Source organism: Mirounga leonina, unplaced genomic scaffold (assembly GCF_011800145.1).
Source record: "Mirounga leonina isolate KUSES-001 unplaced genomic scaffold, KU_Mleo_1.0 Mir_91, whole genome shotgun sequence".
NCBI classification, from domain to species: Eukaryota; Metazoa; Chordata; class Mammalia; order Carnivora; family Phocidae; genus Mirounga; species Mirounga leonina.
This window is the reverse complement of record NW_023270839.1, coordinates 34,232,696-34,247,733: the sequence shown is the minus strand read 5'-3', so window position 1 is coordinate 34,247,733 and position 15,038 is coordinate 34,232,696. Positions and strand designations below refer to the sequence as shown.

The following is a 15,038-nucleotide window of genomic DNA, read 5'->3' as shown; positions in this document are numbered from 1 at the left end:
GTTGCAGGGTCCTGGCATCACCATCATAATATTCTCTCACTCTGCAGGAGCTATTTTTTGTATCCATTATCTCATTTGGTTTTCACATCCATGGAATGGAAAATTCCTTGCAGGGCAGAAGTCCTGATGTTGTTTTTCGGGGTGGGGGTTAGTGTTTGGACAAGACTCTTAACTTCTCCAACCTTTGGAGCTTTTCTCATCAGTAATGGACCAATAGCACCATCCTTACAGGATTATTGTGAGGATAAATGTCAATTAACATTGTGTAATTGACATGAGTGTAAAGTGACGGCTCAGAGCTGGTGCCCCACACTATTCATTACCTTTCCCTTCGTCTTCAATCTTTCTTCTCCGTCTTCTTCCAGGCTTTCTGACTCTATGGGCCAGAGCTATTTCTGCCATTCTCTCCTTCTGGAAATAAAACATAAATAAATTAAGAGAAAGAAATTATAAACAAATTCCTGCAGAGAATTTGCTTTAAACTCATTGGAATCATTATCAATTGCATACTCACCCCGGAGGGCTGGGTTAGGGGTCTTCGAGTATATGTAGCAAACCGTGAGAGTGAAGGTGAGAAGGAAATGTCAGAATTGTAATTGGGATTAATGGAGATCGAGTTTGAGAGGCAGAATCTGGTGCCCGTTTTGTCCCTTGCCCACACTGGCTGGTCCCAGCCACTCCGCTGCTTTTATCTATCAGCTGGGTCCCCTGTGTCCCCTTCTTCAGTAGAGACCAACTCTACAGAACCACATCCTCCGGGACCTAGGTGTTGATGCAGCTGCTGGCCGATCTGTTCAGCTAACCCACACTTCAGTGCTACCTGAGATGCTGGAGAGGGGCCACTGCCCAGGTCATCCTGCAGCTCCTCTGGATGACGTCCACTTGGGCTTAGTTTCTTTTTTCTTTTTCTTTTTTTTTTTTAAAGATTTTATTTATTTATTTGACAGAGAGAGAGAGAGCACAAGCAGGGGGAGTGGCAGGCAGAGGGAGAGGGAGAAGCAGTCTCCCCACTGAGCAGGGAGCCCGATGCGGGGCTCGATCCCAGGACCCCAGGATCATGACCTGAGCCAAAGGCAGCCCCTTAACAACTGAGCCACCCAGGTGCCCTGGACTTAGTTTCATTCAGAAGTTAGAAAGCAGTGGCCCACATTTCCAGCTCAGTGAAACTGGGAATGATGACCTAGTCAGGCCTGCCTCCTCGACTTCATGTCCCCGCCAGGATTGCTTTCCCAGTGCTCCCTCTACCTACTCAACCTCCCGTGCTCACATCCCAGACCAGAAGTTCTATTTCAGACTTCATCCCACAGAAATGTTAGCCCAAGGGGCAGAGATACAGGTAGGAGAAGGCTTTCCTGCAATACTGCTCAGAATGGGGAAACCAGGAAAATAACCCAAAGGCCATTTACAGGGTTTTTTTTTTTTTAGATGAATGGCACTGTGAGTCAGTGATTCACCAACTCAGAGCTTCTAGCTCCTTGTTTGTAACATAGAAATTACTAATATCCAGCCTGACTACAAGGACTATGAGATGATAAGTATGAAAGCACTTTGTGAATTGCAAATGGTTTTACAAATGTAGGGGATACAATGACTCAACAGTGAGAAAAGTCCTTTGAGGCCTTTTACAAATAAAGGCATTTTATGTATTTAAACTCTTGGCACTCACAAATTTAACATTTGAGGTTTTGCCAACCTAGGGAGCAATCCCCTAGCAATTTGCAGGTTAGCTGAGCGTCTACGAACGTGATGATCTCACACGAGGATGAGAAGAGGTGAATAGATGAAGTAGTAGAAATTAAAATATGATTACATTATAGAGTCTTTAAAGGCTCATTAAAACAGACATCTGCCCGGTATTTTTATGCCCCATCAGTGGGCTCTGTGTTATTGGGAAAGAGTGAGACAAAAAGGTAAAAATTAGAAATACGTAATTAGATAAAACATAAATATACTCATGAAACAGTGAGCACAGCAATATACAGCAACATTATAAACAGATTCTTCCCTGTACTGTGCATTACTGGGGAGAGGTGGTGACTAACAGAAAGCAAAGTGATTCAAGGAGGGAAGATTTATGTAAACCTGGAGCGATAGAAGAACTTCTGGGATCAAACTGAGTTTTACCACATTTAAATGGAAAAGATTTCCACTTGAGACTATGCAGCAGCAATTATGAGTGAGTTAATATTTTTGATTTATTAATTTATTATTGAAGTATAGTTGACCTGAGTGAAATGTTTTGGTTTTTTTTTTTTTTTTTGCTTGTTACTGTGGTATGTGTGTCTATTTCTCCCCCAGTTAACATTCTGGATGTAGGCAGTGCAAGGAGCACTGCAGTTGCCTGGGGTGCAGGCTACTTCCTGTTTTCCGCCCTGCCACCCCTAGGGTGTGGCACTGGTCCTTATGGGCCCATGTGGAGCTTTGGCTGCCACCTGCCAATCCTGCGCAAGGGCGAGGAGTAAGGAGGTCCTGCCCCCTCCCCCACTTTGTGATATGCCCTAGAGCTTGTACCTACTCCTTCCACTTACATCCCCAGCCACACCTAGCGGCATAAGAATCTGGGAGTGAATTCCTTATTCTGAGCAGCCATGTGCCCAGCTAAAAGCCAGATTGTGTCACTAAAGGAAAGGAAGCATAGATGCTGGGGGACAGCTCGCAGGTGCTGCCACAGTTCAACCCTCTCTGTGCCTGGGAACCAATTAATTGTTCAGACAGGAGGAAATCTGAATGGAAGAAGAAGCAAGACCATGCAAGATGATTGTGACTCAAGCCTTCCTATATCTGTTAGGGAGTTTCAGGGGCAGTTTAATGCTGATTGAATTTTTGGTTTCACAAAGTAAAGATTCCATTTAAATTAAATCATTTGTGAATGATCTTCCTTGACTTTCTGTTCGAAGTAAAGGTTGCTCAGGGGAAATTGTTTGAGAAAGAACCAAAGCAAGCCCTGACATCCTCCGGCCAGACACAGCTAAGCCTCAGGGTTGTTAAAAGGTGGCGTGGCACTCACAGCTGGGCCATGTTGTCCACCTGTTGGACGTGAGCAAATGCACACAACACTGGCCTCAAACAAGTTCCCTCTTAAACCATGGTCTTGTGAGACCAAACAAGACCACTGTGTAATTTCGTCTAAACACAGACTAAGACAAGGCTCCTTTACAACCCATAATATACCATCAAACACCACCCCCGCCCCCAAACCTGGCTAATAGGAGTGGCCACTGGTACTTTACCATTTTACCACTCTCTGTGCTCTAGTCAGCTCCCTACAGATAATATTTACTGAGATATACAATCATAGATTGCCCCAATTTCTGACGGCGCCCCATCTAGAACAAACCCTTGCTTCCTTAGACCTCCCCCAAATCCTGCAATAGAGTTTAATACCCTCTTACTGAGGAGGTCCATGGGGCCCTGTTGTGCCTGCTCTCCCTTACTGTGATGAATAACGAACACCACTGTGCAGCTAGAAGTGTGTTCCTGGTGGTGTTTGGCTGGAAGACTTTGACATGTTGTATCGTGGAAGGGGTAATCTTGCCCTATAAATTCAGAACATTTGGGTTCACTTAGAAGAGACCTCACTGCCACGTTGGGCCAGTTTCTTAACCTCTAAAAGCTTTGGTTTCCTGATCTGTTAATTGTGGATGGTGATACCAACTTTACAAGGTTGTGAAGATTACATGAAGGAATAGATAGGAGAGTGCTTTTTAAAATGACGATGCACTTGGGGTGCCTGGGCAGCTCAGTTGGTGAAGCATCTGACTCTTGATTTCAGCTCCAGCCTTGATCTCAGGGTCGTGAGTTCAAGCCCCACGTTGGGCTCTATTCTGGGCGTGGAGCCTACTTAAAAACAAAAAAACAAAAAAGAATTACGATGCCCTTTATAAATTGAAGGCACTCAGTTTTGATTATGACAGGGGAAATAATGGCAAATTCTGTGTTTCTAAGATTTTCTTTGAGCTGAGGTCAATGAATAGCTCAATTTAAAGCCTAATTTACATCAGTAAGTACGTTTGCATTAATAGTCCCCACTTTTCTGTACTTGGGAAAGAAATTTGAACCAAGAGCCTCACTCCTGGGCATTTCTACCCAAATATGGCAGTTTCAACAGAGCCTTCTTGAAAGGAAAGTTCCATTTCATTTGAATGGAGAATGCAAAAGGCAAACAGTCACATTATGACTTACGTAGCGTCATACCTAAACGATGAGAAGATAGCACTTTTCCCCAAGAGCCTCTGTGAAGTTTTCAGGGGGCTTCCGAAGTCTAAAGGAAAACTCTAGAACCAAGACCTATTTCAGCTCCAGTCATTTCCCACGCTCAGCATCACCCCAGTTGTGTGGAGAGAGGAAGAGGAGCGACCTGAAGCTGCAGAGTGAGAATCCAGCTCTGCCTTTTGCTTTGTGTGTAATCTTGGCCAGGTCTCTGACCACCCATTTCCTCATTTCGAAAATTCATGTAGGGATGGCTGCCTTAAAACCACATCAGGCATCGCCTCTGATGGGAGATGTTCATGAAAACTTAGCTTTGAAGTGCCATGCGTTCAGGTTAGGATCCTGGTGTTGCTATTTTATTAGGAGAGGGTCCTACACAGCTGGTTCAGGATAACGAGAAGCTCCTGAGTGCCGACTTTGTCTCACTAACCACTCTTTTGAATGATGTAGAGGCCACATTAGAGATGTTTCTACCTCGGCGCTGCTGCTTGGAGACATGAACCCAGCCGGGGTGTTGCAGTTCTTGCTCCAAGCAGAAACCCAGAAGGCACCAGGGCCTCTTGCTTTTGTATTTCAGACAATAGATTTTATCAAGTTGGCAGCTGATTCTACCAGTCAGATTTAGGTTTGACTGGGGTCTGAAACTGAAGGCTTTATTTGCAGCCTGGAGCTTCCCCATCACGCTGGATGGTTTCTAGAAAAACCAGCCAGAGCGTCACATTTTCTTTTATGCGGGAATCCGTTAATATGGCAGGTAGTTTGGAGTGATGATGAGGGATCGTCTCCCCAGACAATACCTGAAAGAGTTTCCTTTCTCCACCCTGGAGATGCCCTAGCCTAGCAGACCAAATTCATGGGTGCCCTGGTCTCAATGTCACTGTCTTTTGGGCAGAAGAGAGACCCCGTAACCAGTCTTTACCTTCCATATACCATTTTTATATTTTAAATTGGCAGGAGTCTTTTGTTTGCCTTCAAACCTTACCTTTACATATTTATAGACCTTTATATTCAGTTCATAATGCACTTACACCTCACCTTTTGATTACACATTTAATAAAATTGATTAAGCCCCGAGGAGTGCCAAACGCTGAGCTGGGTAGACTGGGAATTCAGAAAAAAAGGGACAGCTGTCCCTGCCCACAGGGCACTCAAGGACTAGTCAGAGAATCAGTCGTGTTTACGTCTAATTCATATCAAGACAGCATGCCAAGCCCAACAATTGAGATGGGTTCCAGGTATAGCCTATTTCTCTTACTGGCCCTGTGAGTTCAGTGTTGACAACCTTTTCATGGATGAGGAAAGTGAGACCCAATGGCCTTAAGTGGCTGCTGTGGTCACCCAGCAAAGGGGGTCTGACTTGTAAGCACTGCCTTCTCCACCCCAGCATGCTGCCCCTTCTCCCTTACTTTGTTAGCATTCCTGCATAGCATGGTACTGCGTCAAGATGACAGGTGCATTTCTGCGGTTTATATAGAAATTCTGTTTTGGGTTGACTGTTCCCTCCAGACATTTAGGAAGGTGCCTTAGGTATCTGGACATGTCCCCACATCTTCCTTTGGTAGCAACTGGTCTCCTTATGGGCATGCCGGTTTCTGTTAGCTTCAAGGTGTACTGTTTTCACCTTTCCTGTATCTGACGCTCGTCCCGCCCAGGACTTAACTGGAGTTTTCGCCCGATCTCATCCTCTCTCAGTACCTGCGGTGGAGGCCTGGCCTCCAGCACGTAGTACACATGCTTACTTTCATTTAGGTGTTCTTGCATTTTTTGGAGAAACAGGTTTGAGGACGGAGAAAGGTAAGTTCTGTGAAGTATATCACAAATTAGTGTAATGGCATAAATTAGGAGAAATGAACAAATTCAGTTGTATCCTCATTCTCTCTTGGTGTTATCAAAAGAACTCATTTTTATGGCACCATAAGATTACAAAGGTCTGGGGCCCCTGGGTGGCTCAGTCGTTAAGCATCTGCCTTCGACTCAGGTCATGGTCCCAGGGTCCTGGGATCGAGTTCCGCATCGGGCTCCCTGCTCCACGGGAAGCCTGCTTCTCCCTCTCCCACTCCCCCTGCTTGTGCTCCTTCTCTGACTGTCTCTCTCTCTGTCGAATAAATAAAATCTTAAAAAAAAGATTTACAAAGGATTTTCCTGCCCTTGATTTCATTGGTCTTCTCACCAACAACCCCAAGATGTTGGAAACAGGGAGTTGAAGTGAATCCCCCAGGCCACCCAGTCAGTGAGTGGCAGACGAGGAAATTGGAATCTGATCTTCATGCTCCAGTCCTGGGCCTTTGCTCTTTGCCAGATCATGGCAGAATACGGACTTCACCATAATAAAGTTGACTCAGCTACTCGGAGTGGCTGTTAGTTACTTTATTCCTCCCAGCATCCCAGAGAAACTTCTCCATTATGAATTATAGCCTCTGGGATTTGCCCTGGAGACAACGCTAAGTGCTTTCACCAATGAGGTTCCTGTTGGTAAATCTGTGAGGGGATGGGGTACATCAGGAAGGTTAGCTTTCAGGATTGTAACAGATGCGTAAGATCTCCTAGGAATGAGGACAGTTCAGAGGAAGGAGAAGGTGAACTCTGGTGACAAGTTGTCATAATATTAATGGGGAATTTAATTTTGAGTCCAGATTTTCTTCCAGAGGATGCTTCCTGGGCTGTGGGTACATTAACAGATGTAGGCCATTAACTAGGGAGACATTTTAAACAAATTCTGAGGATTCATGTGCTTTTACTGCTAAAATGAAAGAAAAAAAGTATAAAATAAGCCTACTCAAAGAGTTTGTTTTTTCTATTACTTTTGTTATCATGATTTTGTCATTTGGATATTCTCTTAGAGTTAGTCCATGAGCCCTTCAAGAAAGCCTAACAAAATTTCTTGACAACCATACCTCCAACAACAGAGGGGCATTTGGAGAATGTTTTTGTTTTTTCAATTAGAACCCTGGAAGATTTATAACTCGAAGGCAATCACAGGTTTCTAGCCCATTGTAGGGACTCATTGTCTTCCTCTAGCGCTTAACTTCCTTTCACATCATGGGACCCACTTCCAGATTTCAAAGATTATGACAACCTCAAGGGTAGATTCACTTCCTCTCTTGATTAAGTCTGAGAGTGAGGGGGTGGGTAGATGGGAAGGGTGGGTGGCTAAGAATGGTGGTAGATTCTGTTAAAGGTTCTGAATGCTTGGTAGTATCTTTTGCCAATAAAGATGTCAGAAAGGGGACAGCCTTCGGCGTGGGCCAGACAGGCAGAGCCCTGGGAACAAGGACTGGTCTTGCTGGACCTACTGGCTGGGAGGAGCTGCCGTAGATTCTCCTCTAGAAGAGATTCAAGAGAACCCAAAGCCTTGCATGTAACACTTAGTGCTTTACCTGGTGATCAGTTACGGAGTAGCTAACTGGTCTGTAGTAAACAGTTGCTCAAATGCCTTTTCAGCTTCTCAGTGGTGACAAACTATATCTGACAAAGATCTTACATCACATTAAAGATTTAGGGATTCCAGTCAGGAGGGGAGATGGTATAGCATAACCTCACACCAAATTTCTGAGTCTCATACTTAGGCATTGTGATTTTTTAAAAAATAATGTTTGAAGTCGAAAAAACCCACAATTTTAGGGAAAATCAAACCAATTTACCTTAAATGGAGTAAATGATGGTTCGAGCTAATCATTGTCTGACAGAGCTTGGGCTGGTGTTTCTAAAATAAAATTAACTGGGGCACCTGGGTGGCTTAGTCGGTTAAGCGTCTGCCTTCGGCTCAGGTCATGCTCCCAGGGTCCTGGGATCGAGCCCCGCATCGGGCTCCCTGCTCAGCGGGGAGCCTGCTTCTCCAACTCTGCCTGCCGCTCCCCTTGCTGCTCCCCCTGCTTGTGCTCTCTCTCTGACAAATAAAATCTTTAAAAAGAAATTAACTACAAAGTTCTTAAAATGGGGTCATTCATGTTAGAATTCACTTGTCAGCGAAGATCAAGTTCAATGATTTGTGTGAATTCATGTCTTCTCAGCTTACCTGGCAGCCAGGGGAATATTTTACAAGGAGGTGTGAACTGCACTGGACATTCTTCTCCCTGGTAGTCACCAGCTCATTCAGTATTTTTATGTAAGGAAAGAACTGAATCTTACATCAACAGGAATCACTCTTCCCACTTGAACTGCAACTGCAGACTCGAGTCATTAATTTGTAAGCCTTTATATCTCTTAAAAAAATCATTGGGTTGGCACAGTACCCAGCACAGGTATTGTTGCCTGGGTTAAGTGACTGAATTGGTGAAAAACATAGGATGTGGTTGAGGAAAAAGACCACAGAGTACAATTGTTCTGGAAAGAATACCATCCTTGAAATTACTATTCATGTTGCCAATTCCTGTTTATGTTTATGAATCCTTCAGAATTTCGGAGTACGCTACCAATACTTTATATCTCATGATTCTAGCTAGGAGGGGAAAAATAAATCTTAGATAGAAACTTTTTATCTGGAAAGCATAAGGCTTAATTTTCCAGTGTTGGTTCAGCACTATTAAATCACTAACCTACACATCCCTTTTAGAAATGGGCTCCAGGCTTTTAACTCATGTGGCTCTAATACTGACAGGGCAAGGAGAATCTTCGGTCTCCAGATAAACTCATTGGTCTTTATTTCCGCGATAACTTGCCCTTCAGACTGTTTGGGCTTCATCCGAGGTTCTGTTCTGGCCGCTCTGGTTGTGGAAGCGGCCATCAGCTGGTGGCTCTTTTTTTTTTTTTTTTTAAGATTTTATTTATTTGACAGAGACACAGCGAGAGAGGGAACACAAGCAGGGGGAGTGGGAGAGGGAGAGAGAGAAGCAGGCTTCCCGTTGAGCAGGGAGCCCGATGTGGGGCTCGATCGCAGGACCCTGAGATCATGACCTGAGCTGAAGGCAGACACTTAACGACTGAGCCACCCAGGCGCCCCTGCTGGTGGTTCTTATATAATAACGTCCTTTGAGGTACTATTTCCACACAATCATTATCAACAAAAAGAAAATGTTTAAGGACTATCCCAGGCGGTAGCAGATTCCCTTGTGGGAACAAGAATGTCTGGAATCTAAGGTTGGACATAAAAGTCTTCCCTGTTTGTGGCTCAAGAACAATTGTTGGCAGCCTCTTTGAACTGACTGGTTGGACTTCATCCTTTTCATTCACATCGTTCTTTACCCCCAACCCACTTCTCCCTACCTGGCTTTAAGCTTTCTGGTCCAAAAGAACTTCCTCCAAGTCCCATTTAAGTAGATAGATGTTCATTCAACAGCATTGGAGCTAAAGAGAGGAGAGATGGGATTAGGGTGGGGAGGAGGCTCCTAGGCACCCTGACAAAGGAAATCAGAGATAAACATCCTCACATAATAATAGCTTTGCATATGGGCAGACCCGATTTTACCTGTACACCTCTTCCCATGGTGCTGCCTGGGCCATTAAGAATCCCCTTGACTCGTACTTCTGGTTTTTAGTTCAGCTTCTAGGAATGCATTATTTCACGCCCTGTGGAGGTAGATGGAACTCACTGTCACAGATGGAGAGCACAGCCACCCAGCAACCTCAGCCTCTCTGGAACCCAGCAGGTGTCAAGAAACCAGCTACCAATGCCCCTGAGAAGCCCACATAGATGCTCCATAGCCCTTGTCTGTCTGAAACACTCAGCATCTGAGAATAATGCATGCTCCTCGAATGCCAAATAAGTGGGTTTAAAATTCTAATTCCATCAAAGCTGGTTGTCAGAGTTTGATAAGGAACAGGATATTTACATAGTCTCCAAGTCTCTTCCCACAAACTGCTTAGCAGTTACAACAGGAAAAAATAGAAGTTATGCAGTGGGGAAATGGGACAGTACTTAGCCAAGTGACAAAAATGAGTATCACCCACAAACATCAACAAACATCATGTACCTCCAGACATGATACCCTAAGAAGGACACAAAATCACTTGACTAGAAGTCTAGCCAAAAGAAAAAAAAAGGCAAAAGCTGCATCTAATTATGAGGAAACATCTGACAAACCCAAACTGAGGGAAATCCTATAAAATAACTGGCCCAAATTCTTGAAAATGTCAACATTATGAAGGATGAAGGAAAGCTGAAGAGCTGTTAGAAATTAAAGGAGACTAAAGAAACAGAAAACTAAATGCAATACATGATGATCTGGCACCAAGCAAAAGAAAATCTTGTCAAAGGACGTTATTGGGATAATTGATGAAATTGGAATATTGACTTATATAAAAAGTATGGCATCTACAGTTATCAGTGTTCCATTTCCTGAGATTGTTTACTGTGGTTATATAAGAAAAGCCCCTTCTTAGGAAATATATACTGAAGTGTTAAGGAACAAGAGGGCATGATGTATACAACCTGTTTTCAACTGGTTTATATAAAAAATCTACATATTTGGGGGGAAGAGAAAGGGGGGGACAGAAAGGAAGCAAGTGTGGCAAAATGTTACCAGTTGGTAACAAGTAGGAGAATCCTTTGTATATTTTTGGTAACTTTTCTGAAATGGCAAAATTATTTTTAAAAAATGATTTTAAAAAACCATACTTTTCTTATTCTACGATCATAAACACACAAAATGAACAGAAAATCTGTTGTCTCCTCTATGCTGGGATGGGTCAGCAATCAGCCAAAAGGGCTGGAAAGAGATTTTTGTCCCCTTTCGGCCTCTTCTCCTGACTCCTAAATCAAATCCTCCCAGCCAGTTGTGGACGATTCCTGCAGAGACACCAACCAAGCAGGTCCCAATTCTATCTCAAGGGCAGCAGGCCTGGGCGACTGCTGAGTGGGCTGGCTTTTCTCCCCATCTCAGTCAGCCCCTCAGAGCCAAGAATTCTTTCAGCAGCAGTAATGGTGGTCGCAAATTGAGGTCAGTAGGAAAACAGATCTGTTTTGGGTTGTCATGTTGCACATAATGCGATGAGTGAACAGAAAAGAATGTAGCCCAGTGAAGGGACGGCTTGTGAACTCTGGGTCTGGTTCTGAATATCCTTATGATGCCCAGCATAGAAAACAGGAAACATCGGTTAAAACGGGAAATCGCTGTGGGCTGAGTTACTGTAATGCCTCATTTTACTTAGAAGTTGGCATCGAGTAGGGCCTGTGCCTTGATAATTTTGCCTTTTCTTTAGGGTGGTGCATTACCCAGCTGAGAGGCTTTCAGGCTGGAATCGCCACCTTTAAGTAAGCTTAGAAATTGTGTTTTTCAAGAGCTGTTTGTTTTCCCCCTGTCTCCAGGTTTAAAAGCAGTCAAGCTCTGCTGGTGGTTCTGGGTCCCTCCTCTGGCCCCCTCTTTTATTTCTAAGTAGGCGAGATGCAGCACGCAGAGAGACCCACAGCCCAGTTTAATGATATCCCGCCATGAGTGACATAGCCATTATCATGCTAGACAGATAAACAGAGGGATGTTCCCTAAAGCTGATGAGCCCAACCGGAAATTTGCTCTCCTGTCCTCCCCAAATCTCCCACCACTCCTCTGGGGTCCTCTAAAATATCAGGGAAATTTTGCCAGCTGATCCAGGCTGTAAAATGGAGATCATCATACCTGCTCCCTGCCTGCCTCTCGGAGCTGCTTTAGGACTCAGATGGGATGATAAACAGCCAAGTAGCGAGGCACTGGAAGCGATATACAGATTAGAGGTGGCGTTATTTCTCTCATTGGATGGGGATCTGACTACGGGAGTTTAGGCCTGTTTCCTCTGGAAGGAAGACAGTTTTTCTGCGTGACCTGGGCTGCACCCTCTGATGGGGATTCCATCTTGGCTGCCTGTTTCCTGTGTCCAGTGCCAAGCAAGTACTCAGCCTTGGCCTTCTGGCCTCACTTGGCGGCTTTTATTTTTCCTATCTATCTATATCCTAACTGTTTTCTGCCTCACCAATGAAAGTATGCGTGATGAAAGCAGGAGCCTCGTTGGTATAGTCTGCAAGTGTTACCCCAGCACCTAGAAGAACAGTGCTTGGCTTCTAGGAGGCATATAACTGTTGGAATGAATGAATGAATGAATGAAGTGCTTCCCATCCTTTGTTTTCTTATCTCCTGTTTGCTTCCTGTCCTGCACAATCTCATGCATGTCTATGGCAACAACTTTTTAGTAGCCAGTGGAGGACTCTCAGATTGATGTTCCTGGCCCATTTCTTGTTCCTAAGCCCCAGAGCTCTGGATCCGAACACCCAGTGCCACATGTGGAAAAGTTCGATAAAGAAGGGATTTTGAGTATAGATTCTGGAAGGAGAATATTTGCTCACTGGTGTTGATCTGGGGCAAGTGACGTAACTTCTTTGAGCTTGGTCTTTCTCATCCTTAAAATGGAGATTAATAATAATGCTGACTTTCTAGGTCTGTTGGGACAGGTAAATGAGTTCATACATGTGAATAGCTTAGAATGTTGCTTGATACACTGGAGTTCACTGGACAGGAGGTTCATTCTAGTTTAGTGTGCCATCTGGTAAATTGGGATGATTGCTTTCTGCCTCTTCCTCATGGCAGAATAAAAGGGGCACTGCTGAATCCTGAACTGTTTCTCCAAAAGAAATGCAGACCTATTCTTTTCCTGTGGCATGTGGACCTTGGCTACCCATCCCTCCCTGCTCAGCAACAGAAAAGTGGCTTTCCTAACCCAGCCAACTCTATGGTTGAGGTAGCTCATGAACTGGAAGGCCTCTGCCTTGGTCTGCAAGCTCCCATTTTCCCATCCACTTGCACGCCAGTGGGAGAGACCCTCCCTTATACTCTGCAGGTTCGATTCTCAAGCTCTGGCTTCTAGAAATTCACTCCCTTCTTTGGCCATGTGGACGACTTAGGCAGCGGAGCGGGGGTCAGGTTCAGATAAGAAAAGACCCCCTAAATGGGTAGAGCCAGGCTCATTTTGCAGTCTTGTTTCTAACTATAGTAATGTCACAATTCAGTTGAGATTTTCATCACACTGGTGAGGAAATTCATGGTGAAGTTTACTACAGCAACCTTAACTCTACTGGGGGAAAACATATCCCTTACAATGGGGCCTTTCAGAGGCTGGGCCCCAAAGCTGGGCAGTAATTCAGTCTATTCAAAACACAATGGGGCAAAACAGAATAGAAAGGAACGACACATTGTTTTAGGCCTCCCATCCCCATCTGTAGCACTGCGCATGTTTGTCCATCCTGGTGCCCAACTTTACTTTTGTTCCCCGAAAACAGTTAATTTCATGACTCCTATGTCTGCCCGCTGATGTGCATTTCATGTCAGTTTAAATAATAATAACAACGGCTCTACAACCAGAAAGTATATAAACTTACCCATAGCCAGAAAGTGCTGCAGAAAAAATATCTTTAAGAAAAGGTGGCACACGGGCGCCTGGGTGGCTCAGATGGTTAAGCGTCTGCCTTCGGCTCAGGTCATGATCCCAGGGTCCTGGGATCGAGTCCCGCATCGGGCTCCCTGCTCCTTGGGAGCCTGCCTCTCCCTCTGCTTCTCTCTCTCTCTCTGTCTCTCATGAATAAATAAATAAAATCTTTAAAAAAAAAAAAAGAAAAGGTGGCACAGAGTTTTGATTTGGAGACCAGGGGAATGCCAATTGAGTATGTTTAAAAATATTCAAACCACTCTTGAAAGCTGAGCCCTGTAAAACCACCACGGATTTTTTTTCTTTTTTAAGGGTGTAAAGTTTAAATGTCCAATAAAATAAAATACAACAAAATAAAATAAAATAAAATCACCCTTACCTTTATTCACAGCCACTCAAAATAAACCTACCCACCGAACAAAATTTACCCACCAACAGTCAATGATTGGTTCACTTACATTTTTTTTTAAACTAGAGAAATCGGCATAGGTTTTTCAAAGCTGAATATAGGCACTTAAGCTTGTGAACTGTACCAAGCGAAAGAGTTGTGAATTGTGGTTTCCTTAGAGAGGAAGTCTGAAGGAAACTTTTCTTATTTTTTTTTTCCTTGAGAGCATTTATAGTATTTTATTTTATTTATTCACACACTTGCTCTATGATCAAACAAACTTTTCTTATGTTGTATATTTAGATCTCTAGGGTTGTTTTATGTCTTTCTCTTCTTTAATGTTTCCCGCATGTTTAATTTAAATCATTTTCCTTTTATCTTTCTCAGGATTTTAAGCTATTTCTCTTTCCGAACCTTTGTACTCTTGCCCCACTGAATTAAAAAGAAAAGTCAAAATGAGCTTTTCTTGTAAATGCGAAACCAGCAGGTCCTTCTGTATCTTAAAGCCAAATTCTATCAAACAAATGGTGAAACTTTTTGCTTTTGATGCCAGTGAACCCTAATTGATGTGTGGTCACTTCCAGGTAACCCCCGGGGTTTGGTCACTTGGTTAGTAAGTAACGCTGTGCTTTTGACCCAACTCCCAGGAAGAGAAGGGGTCACAGCCAAGGAGAGCATATTAGGACTGCTGGTGGCACTTGTCCTCATATTCTGGGTCTGGGACTTGGGTCAAAAGGGACTTTTGTGCACTTGGGAGCAGAGTGTGGTTGAATTCTCTCAGCAATTTTGCAACCAGAAACCATGCAAATGTGTTTACAAATCCATTTGTGGTCTTGCTGCAGTTTGGGGGCACAATCCTCTTTGTGAGGTTGGCGATGCTGATACCTATCGTCTCTTCACTGTTCTGCCCCAAATGGAGTGCCCTGTTTTCTGCCCAACACAGAGCAGGTCTCACTTTGTCTTAATTCCTTGTCTAACGTGATTTCTCAGTACTGCCTTGGGGATCCTGTGGGTGTGAGTCCCAGCCCCTTAACTCCCATTCCTGTCCGTACTTCAAGGGAGACCAGAGTTTGCTACTTGCTCTTGACTTTGCGGGGCTGAAGGTTCCCTAGCA

General features: G+C 44.1%; 1 protein-coding gene and 1 long non-coding RNA gene across 3 annotated transcripts in view; both read left to right on the top strand.

Moving 5' to 3' along the window:
• The window catches only part of MYO1E (myosin IE), a 193,375-nt gene that overhangs the window by 48,077 nt on the left and 130,260 nt on the right, over window positions 1–15,038 (top strand). The window lies entirely within an intron of this gene.
• On the top strand, window positions 9,102–14,356 carry LOC118003642. The gene is made up of 2 exons (XR_004677376.1): window positions 9,102–13,532; window positions 13,728–14,356. It is a non-coding gene; the product is annotated as an uncharacterized LOC118003642 (long non-coding RNA).